This window comes from Nicotiana tabacum, chromosome 14, assembly GCF_000715075.1.
Source record: "Nicotiana tabacum cultivar K326 chromosome 14, ASM71507v2, whole genome shotgun sequence".
Classification (NCBI taxonomy): Eukaryota; Viridiplantae; Streptophyta; class Magnoliopsida; order Solanales; family Solanaceae; genus Nicotiana; species Nicotiana tabacum.
Window position 1 is genome coordinate 109,724,551 of NC_134093.1, and position 10,037 is coordinate 109,734,587.

The 10,037-nt window shown below is 36.8% G+C and overlaps 1 pseudogene; it reads right to left on the bottom strand.

Annotated features, from left to right (window-relative positions):
* Positions 1 to 4,377: 4,377 nt before the first annotated feature.
* LOC107772930 (uncharacterized) lies at positions 4,378 to 8,371 on the bottom strand (annotated as a pseudogene).
* Positions 8,372 to 10,037: the final 1,666 nt, after the last annotated feature.

The window sequence follows — 10,037 nt, forward strand, 5'->3', positions numbered from 1 at the left end:
GGTTCTTGGGATCAGTTCTTTCCACTTGCGGAGTTTTCCTACAATAATAACTACTAGTCGAGCATTCAGATGGCTCCTTATGAGGTATTATACGGGAGGCGGTGTCGTTCACCAGTTGGGTGGTTTGAGCCGAGTGAGGCTCGATTATTGGGTACAGATTTGGTACATCATGCCTTGGATAAGGTCAAGATTATTCAAGCTCGACTTCGCACAGCTTAGTCCAGACAGAAGAGTTATGCCGACCGTAGAGTTCGTGATGTTGCATTCATGGTCGGAGAGAGGGTGTTGCTTCGGGTTTCACCCATGAAGGGTCTGATGAGGTTCGAAAAGAAGGGAAATTTAATCCCTAGGTATATCAGACCCTTTTAGATTCTTGAGAGAGTGGGCGAGGTGGCTTACAGGATCGCATTGCCACCTAGTTTATCAGCGGTCCATCCAGTGTTCCATGTGTCTATGCTCCGGAAGTATCACGGTGATCCGTCCCATCTGTTAGATTTTAGCTCAGTCCAGTTGGACAAGGATTTGACTTATGAGGAGGAGTCGGTGGCTATTCTAGCCCGCCAGGTTTGACAGTTAAGGTTAAAGAGTTATCATTCAGTTCGAGTGTAGTGGAGAGGTCGGCCAATCGAGGTAGCTACTTGGGAGTCCGAGTCAGACATGCGGAGTAGATATCCACACCTTTTTACAGTCCAAGTACTTTTCTATGTTCGTTCGAGGACGAACGACTGTTTTAGAGGTGGAGAATGTGATGTTCCAATAGGACATCTAGAGTATTTAACCTTAATTAGGTGTTTCGAAACCTCAAATATCTCATTTTAGCCTTCCTCAATTTGTGTGCGCAGTCCGTGTCTTTTTCGGAAGGCTTTTATGTTAAAACTTGATAAAAATGGTGTGCCTTAAAAGTCCATTTTAGTTGACTTCGGTCAATATTTTGAAAAACAATTGACCCGGATCCATGTTTTGACAATCCCGGTGGGTCCGTATCGTAATTTGGGACCTGACCGTATGCCCGGAATCAACTTCGGAGGTCCCTAGCTCGAGTTATCATTTTTTGTCAAAATTTAAAGTTTAAAGGTTTAAAGAGTTTAAAGATTTGACTAAGGTTTGACTTTATTTCTACCGGTCCGGATTTTAGTTCCAGAGCTTGGTATAGATTCATTACTATATTTATGACTTGCCTGCAAAATTTGGTGAAAAACGGGGTTGGTTTGACATGATTCGGAAGTCCGACTGTTAAAATAGAAATTCTTAAGTTTCATTGAAAATTTCATTTTATTTGGTATCTAATTCGTAGTTCTAGATGTTATTTTGGTGATTTGATCGTGCGAGCGAGTTCGTATGATATTTTTGGACTTGTGTGCATATTTGGTTTGGAGCCCCGAGGGCTCGGGTGAGTTTAGGATATGCTACGGAGTGATTTTTGAACTTTAAGGAATGTTGGTACATCAGGTCTTCATACTTTGCATTTGCTAGGTCTGGCTTGCAAATGCAAGTCTCACATTTGCGAAGAAGACTTCGCATTTTCGAGCACGGGCTAGGGCGTTGGCTTTCGCATTTGCAAGATCTAGGGTCGCATTTGCGAAGGCAACAGGAATGTGAAGACTTCGCATTTGCGAAGGATTATTCGCATTTGCATGAGAACCCCAGGTCGCAATTGCGATATCTGCGCCTGGTCAAAATCTGAGTTAGACGGGATTTTCCACATTCTTTCAAATTTTCAACCATTGAAACCTTAGAGGCGATTTTTCCAAGAACTTTTCTTCCCCAATTCATTGTTAAGTGATTCTAACCTACTTTCTTTCAATTACCCATTACTTTTCATAAGATTTCAACCTAAAAGCTAGGATTTTTATGGTAGAATGGGGATTTGGGTAGAATTAGGAATTTTTATAAAATTGGAATTTAGAACTCAAATTGAGGTCAAATTGCAAAACAAATTATATAACCGGGCTCGGAGTGAATGGGTAATCAGTTTTTGGTCCGAATTTTGGGTTTGGACCAAGCAAGCCCGGGAGTTGAGTTTTGTTGATTTTTTTAATAATGACCTAATTTGAACCTCTTTCATTTGTGGGTAGTCCTAAGACTTATTTTGAATCGTTTGGATGTTAAATTTCTAGATTTGATTGGTTCGGAGTCTTATTCGAAAGCCAAAGCCGAGGTTGAGCTTTGAGTAGGTTTTGGAGCGAGGTAAGTATTGAGTTTAACCTTGATTTGAGGGAACTAGGAACCCTCGGACTATGTGCTATGTGAAATTCATGTATTGCAGCGTATATGCTAGGTGACGAGTGCATATACACCGTCGAATTACTTGTTTCCCTGATGTTTCGCTTTTTCTTAGTTATTTCCTTCCATGCCTTAATTGTTATGTGCTTAATTGCCTCCCATGCTTTATTTTCTACTTGTTAATAATTGTTTCTCGTGTTAAGGATGTTAGACCTTTCCATGTTTTTCATGGCTCGCTGCTATTTTCCTTAATTGACCTACTTGCACCTTTTAACTGTCATCTACTGGACTTGTCTTGCCGTGTAATATTACATATGTGAATTCCCAAGTTGGTACGAGGCTTCCTTTCTGATTCAGCTTCATATTCATCAATCGTAGAGGTTCTTGTGATTTGAGTTATTGATTTGATTGTACTCATTGAATATTTGATAGTGATATAATAGGATCGGGTTGCACACTACAACAGGTAAAATAAGGGTGGATTGATATGGTAGAATAAAGGTGAATTTGTACTGATATGGTGGGATCGGGTTGCACGCCACAACAGGTGAAATAAGGGTGGATTGATACGGTGAAATAAGGGTGAATTATGATATTGATTTTCTTATATGGTGGGGTAGGGTTGCGCGCCGCAACATATATTTATTTATGATTATTGATATTGTTACGGTGAAATAAGGGAGGATTGAGTTGTACGGCGGGATCGGGTTGCGCGCCGTAACAATCTATGTGTCTCTATTTCCTTGTGCTGTGTTGGTTTTTGGTATTTTTAGTACGAAACTCTAAGGATTGGTAATTCTGATCGTCACTGGTTTTCTTCGAAGATTTAGCTATTTTCTTCAGTTAACTGTCTTATTTCGCTCTGTATTTTTCTTTCCTGTCTTTATTTTATATTGCTTACAGGTTATAGTGTAAGTTACCCGCCTTAGCCTCATCACTACTTCGTCGAGGTTAGGCTCGGCACTTACAGAGTACATGGGGTCGGTTGTACTCATACTACACTCTGCACTTCTTGTTCAGTTTTTGGAGTCGGTCCCAGCGGCGATCATTAGCGTGCTCGGGTTGGCTAGCCTTGTGGAGACTTGAGGTACAACTGCTTAGTGTCCGCAGCTCCTAGAGTCCCTTGTCCTTTTTATTAGCTGTGTATCTTCCCTCAAACAACTTTATGTTTTATTAAGACCATTATTTGTATTATTCTAATATCTCGTGCACTTGTGACACCAGGTTCAGGGTTGTATTAGATATTTCAGTTGTTATGATTTTTCCGCACTATATTTCAGATTATTACAGTTATTTCAGCTTCTCTATTATCATTTAATTTGAATTGTAAAAAACAGATGAATTGTTCCAACGTTGGCTTGCCTAGCAAGAGAAATATTAGGCGCCATCATGGTTCCGAAGGTAAAAATTTCGGGTCGTGAAAATACTGTAGAATATAGGAAGTTCTGTGATCAAGGCTTAAAGCCTTCTTTAAAAGATATAGTTCGGACATGGCAGGACTGTTTGCAGCAGAAGTGTAAAATCAAGAAATTAAATCTTAGAGGTAAAGAAAATAAAAAATAAAAATTGATGCTGCATTTATTTTCTTTACTGCAGTTTTTTTTTTCTAACATAAATCTTCTTTTTTTTAAAGGGGAGCCTTTGAGCAACGGTCAAATTGTTTCCGTGTGACCTATAGGTCACGGGTTTGAGCCGTGGAATCATCACTAATGCTTGCATCAGGGTAAACTGCCTACATCACACCCTTGGATGCGGCCCTTCCCGAACTCTACGTGAACGTGGGATACTTTCTGCATCGGGCTGCCTTTATATAAATCTTCATCTTTGTTTTTTTGAACTTTTGAGGGAGCTAATATTTTTCTAGTCTTATTGGTTGAAGTTTGGTGGCTGATTTTCTGCTTCATTAGAGTATTAATTTGATTAGACAATATATATTATGGCCACTAAGTTGATCAAATATATCTTTCTATAACTAAATTACTTGTTCTTGTATTTAATGGTAATCATAGTAATATTCAAATGGTTGGTTTGTTCCATACTGGTTTATATCACTAACGTCGTCAGTTTCCAATTATTTGGTTTAGATTGATATTATTATATAATTATTTCCCTTTGTGGATTGTGTTCCACCGTTTTACAATATTAGTAAGATTTATTGCAAAGCTAAAACAGAATCTTGCACAACGTAACTCAAGTACTAAAACATATGCAACAAACAAGTGATTTGGATCAAGAGTTTCCAAGAACATGCTCAACATGCAAGAAATTGAATCTTGATCTTCTGTAGCATCCCCATGACACTTTTCATGTTGATCCTTCTTGCAGGAGATTCAACACAGCAATCTAGTGCCACTTTCATGATCGATGCCACACAATCTAGCTTCTTATTTAAGTGATTATCCTGTGGTGTTACTAAGTTGGCATCTACAACATTTACTATTGCCTCTGGGAGTGAATAACTCACCCATTGCTTCAAACTAAGATTTCCCTCGAACATTTCATCATTAGGCTTTCTCCTTGTAAACGTTTCCATCAACATGATCCCGTAACTATAGACATCACATTTTGTTGACACCAATCCATCCAGTCCATACTCTACTCTCAAACAAATTAAAAATGTTAACATTTATATTGGTGGAAAAAGTAAAGGAAATCAACGTTCAAAGCATAAAAAAACGCACCTGGTGCAATATAACCCAATGTTGCTAAGGTTTTAGTGTATAAATCACTCTCATCCTCACCAAGCAGTTTTGAAATACCAAAGTCGCTAAGGTGGGCTACCATATTCTCATCCAACAAGACGTTACTAGGCTTCAGATCACAATGAATCACGGGCGATGAGCACTCATGGTGGAGATATTCCAATGCACATGCCACGTCTATCATTATGTTCAGTCTCTGCTTGATGTCTAAGAAGTAGTTGTGTGAATACAACCACTTATCGAGGCTTCCATTGGGCATGTACTCTAGTACTAAAGCCTTAAAATCAAGGTTGGAACAACTAGTGATGATTTTCATGAGATTCCTATGGCGGAGGTTACACCAAACTTCACATTCTGTATCAAAACTCTTGAATGCCTCTTCCAATTGCAGATTGAACACCTTAACTGCAATAGGAGTCCTACTTCTGAGAATGCCTTTATAGACAGAGCCAAAACTCCCAGAACCAATTAGATTACTCTCGCTAAGCGCATCAGTTGCTTGGAGCAGTTCATAATATGAAATTCTTCCTCTTGTTGCAATAGACAATGAATTCGTTTGTTGAGGAGCTCTTTTCCCTTTTCTATACCTTATCCATACAAACACAAAAGTGATAGGAACATATACCAGTGCAATTCCCAGTGAAAGAAATAGAAGTAGCATTCTATTCCTATTTGATCTATGCTTTGAAGAAGTGGGGCATGGCGGGACACTAAATCCTTTCGAACCACATAAAGCTTCGTTGAAGAGAAAAAACTGACTTGAGAGGTTCTTGAAAGGACCCCCAGAGGGGATTTCACCATACAACTTGTTATAAGAGACATTGAAATACTTCAGGTATTGAAGTTTCTCAAAAGACTTAGGAATGGTTCCTGATATATTATTATGAGAAAGGTCTAGGAGTTCTAAACCTACCATATTGCTCATTGAGTCAGGTATAGATCCGTGCAACTTGTTGTGTCTCAAAGAAAGGTTCACCAGATTTTGCAAGCCTCCGATTTCTCTAGGAATGCTATTTGAAAATTGATTCATTGACATATCAATCTGTATCAAAGCCTTTAGATTTCCAATTTCTGGAGGTAAAGAACCGCCCATGTTATTTGACGATAAGTCAAGAACTATTAGATCCTTAAGGTTCCCTAAGCTTGTTGGTACATTGGAACTCAATTTATTAGAACCCAGACATATCTCCCTAAGGGAAGTGTTCCCTAAACAATTAGGAAGTGATCCTGAAAGGTGATTTTGGCTCAAGTGTATGCTACCCAATCGCGGCAATTTATAGAGGTTATCACCAATAAATCCTGTAAGTTTGTTGTCATTCAAGAACAAGCGTTGAAGGTTTCTCAAGTTGCCAATTGATGTGGAAATTGATCCAACCAAGTCATTTCCAGAAATATCAAAGTCAAATAAGCTGCTTAAGTTCCCAACTTCATTTGGAATTCTCCCTTTAAATTTGCAACCACTTGCCAAAAATATTGTAAGAGATGTGGAAAGGTTACCTATGGAAAGTGGAAGCATGCCATTTAGAGGGTTCTAATTTAGAGAAAGAATTGTCAAATTTCTACAATTGGTTAAGGAAGTGAGGAAGCTTAGAGATGAGTCGCAAGTTAAATTGTTTTCCTGCAAGTTTAGGTACTGTAGATGAGTCAAACATCCAAGAGAGTTGGGAATAAAGCCACTGAGTTTATTGCTAGAAAGCTCTAAAATAGTAAGTTTTGAACAATTGGAGATTGAATGAGGAATAGTCCCAACAAGATTGGCCAATTCACCCAGATAAAGACATTCAATATTAGGTAAGATCGAACCTATGTTTGATGGGAGGGTTCCTGATATATCATTGTCTGCAAGATTAATAATTCTTAACCCTGATATGTTGAAAATCATCATTTGAAGTAAGCCACTAAAACTGTTTTCCCCTAGACTTAATTCCTCCAAGTCAACGAGATTGCTTATCTCTTTGGGTATTTCACCTGGCAACACATGACAAAAGAAGGATTATTGCTAACGAGTTTAACTAGTTAGTTAAATCTAGTTTAAGTTGTACTTTTTGCTATCACTTTGAATACGTACCAGTAAACATATTTTTCTCAAGATCTAGAACCTGCAGCTTGGTTAAGTTGCCAATCTCTTGTGATAAGGATCCATTGAGATTGTTCTTCCATAGTGCCAAAAGTTGCAATGAGGAGGTATTGAATATGGAGATTGGAACAGATCCGGTAATCTGGTTTTTCTCCATGCCTAAATCCACCAAATTAACAAGATTTCCGATTTCCTGTGGAATTATCCCTGCAATTCATGTGTAATAAAAATTTTGTGGAAGTAATTAGATACAATACTATTAATATTAAAAAGATAATGCAGCAGGAACACACCTGTGAAATGGTTAGATCCTAGATACAAGACCTGCAAATTACGTAGACTTCCAATTTCTCTATGTATTGCTCCATCAAACTCATTTCCAGATAAAGACAACATTTGTAGTTCTGAACAATTTGATAAGCTTGTAGGCATTTGACCATGAAGCTTGTTTTGGGATAGATAAAGCCCTTTGAGTATTGGGAGACGACTGCATAAACCATTGGGAAGACTTCCTAATAAGCTATTATTTGTTAATGCAATGACTTCAATTCTGGAAACGTTGAAAACTGACAATGGTATAGAACCCGTAAGCTGATTAAATTCTATCGCCAAAATGTTCAAGTTGTGAAGATTGCCTATCCCTTCTGGGATGTTTCCTTGAAGGAAATTGCGAGAGAGTGTTAAAGTCTCCAACATTGAGGCATTCGAGAGTGACACAGAGATAGAACCTATGAGTTTGTTTCTGGTCAAGTCTAAAATCTTCAAATTTTCAACATTTCCAATCTCTTTTGGGATTTGACCAACTAAGGAGTTGGATCTCAAACTCAAAGTTTCGAGTTTTGAAAGATTAGAAAATGAAGAAGGGATGGATCCAATGAAACTATTATTCCTAAGAGTTACAACTTGAAGTTGGTTTAAAACCCCAAACCAAGAAGGAACCTCCCCGCTGAAGTTGTTAATACTTAAATCAAGAAACCTTAGTCGACTCAAACGTGCCATTTCTTGAGGCAATTTTCCATAGAAATTGTTGCTTCCCAAGTCAAGAGTAACAAGAAATGTGAGGTTTCCAAAATCTTGTGGAATTCTTCCCATAAGAGCCATGTTGGAAAGATTCAACGACTTAACTCTGTGATGGCGAGAACCACAAATGACTCCAACCCAATGGCAAACAGAAGTAGTTGAAAACCAGTTTTCATCAAAGAAGTGAAAAGGGTCTGAAATGATTTGGGATTTTAAAGAAAGAAGAGCTAATTGATCAGTGCTAATGTTGGTATGAGTCATGGCTGAAGTAGCCATAACATAGTAAAGCAACAAGAGTGTTGAGATAAAAGAGGTAAATGCTTTCTCCATAATTGCATAAAATTGCAGGAAATGGTATGGCTATTAACGTTGTTGTTTGAGACTTTAAATAGCCATGAGATCTTGCTTTTTGGTCTTCATGATATTTAAAATGTCTTTTTAGGAGATTTTTTTCATTTAAATCTCTTTTTTAAAGAAAAAGGAAAATTTACTTTTCTTTAATCATTAGGCATATCAGTAAGCAATGAGCTATATGTGCTAAAACTATGTACACTAGCTATAACTATCGAGTTTTTACGTGATAATAGTTTAATTGATCGTACGTAATATGTTTATTATCCTCCTTTCTTATTGTTTAGTCAAGTTTTTAGTCTCTCAATGTGCGATTTTGTTTTTCCAAATTCGGTTGTTAATGTTGCAGTTAGGGCTGCTTATCGGGCGGATTGGGCGGTTATTTATTCCTAACGGTTTGGCTTATCGATTATCGTCTTTTAAATGTATTAATCCGCTAGCCACCCGATAAGATATCGGGCGGATTGGTATCGGTTTAGCTCTTATCGGGCGGTTATCAGAGCGGTTATCGGATTGTTTGCTGACCGCTGTGACTCAATAAAATTTCTATGCTCGGCAAACTACATTCCAGTCTATAGAATATGGTACCTAAGAAGAGAGCTAAATAGAAGAAATAAAGAGCTACATTCCAGCGTATTTCCCAGTAGAATCATCTCTGGGGATGAACCTATTAACAACTTATAACTATCAGAAGAAATAGAATAGAACACTGGGTATAACACATGACATCAAAATTATCTAATAGTAACTAACTTGAATAGTAAATTATAACTAAATATCTAATAATAAATTAGTAATAGATAGAGTATTGGAAGTGGAAGAAGGGTTTTTGATTATTTAATATATATATATATGAATAAAATTAATTATATTATATATATAATCTTCTTATATATATATATTCTTAACGGGTTAACAGATTATCCAATAAGAAAATTGAATAATCCGCCCCCAAACCGATAAGCCGTTAATAAAAAAAATTTAATCCGTTCCCCGTCCGTTAAACCATTAAACCGATATCAATAAGCCATTAAGCTTCGGTTTCGGTTCGGTTTTCGGTTTCGGTTTGGTTTTGAACACCCCTAGTTGCAGTAGCATTCTTTGAACATTTGAGTCTCGTTATGCATTACCCCTTTTATCTCATTTTATGTGGCATACTTATTTTTAGTATTTTCAAAAGAATGACATATTTTTATATTTAAAAATAATTTAATTTAAACTTTTCATTTCACTCTTACAGCTTGTTTGAATGTTTCATAATATATCGTATTGTATTATATTATATTATATTATTTTAATTTTTAAAATATTTGGATAGATTGTATTGTTTGTCGACGTTTCATAATGGCATGCACCAATAATATGAAGAATAAACCTGCAATAGTACAAAGAAAAAGTAAGGTACAAGTTAGAATTATTAAATAAGAATATAGAATAAATAATAAAATAGGATTATTTTGTAATAAGGAAGGAGAAGATGAGAAAAAAAAAAGGTAACTATGCAACCACACAAATCGGTCGTTATATAAAGGGGCACTTTTCGTCATTACATAATGACAGATTTAATAATATGATACAATAAAATAATTAACAATCAAAACAAATTAAAGTAACAATATAATACGATACAATACAATAGTTGATAATCATCCAAACAAGTTGTT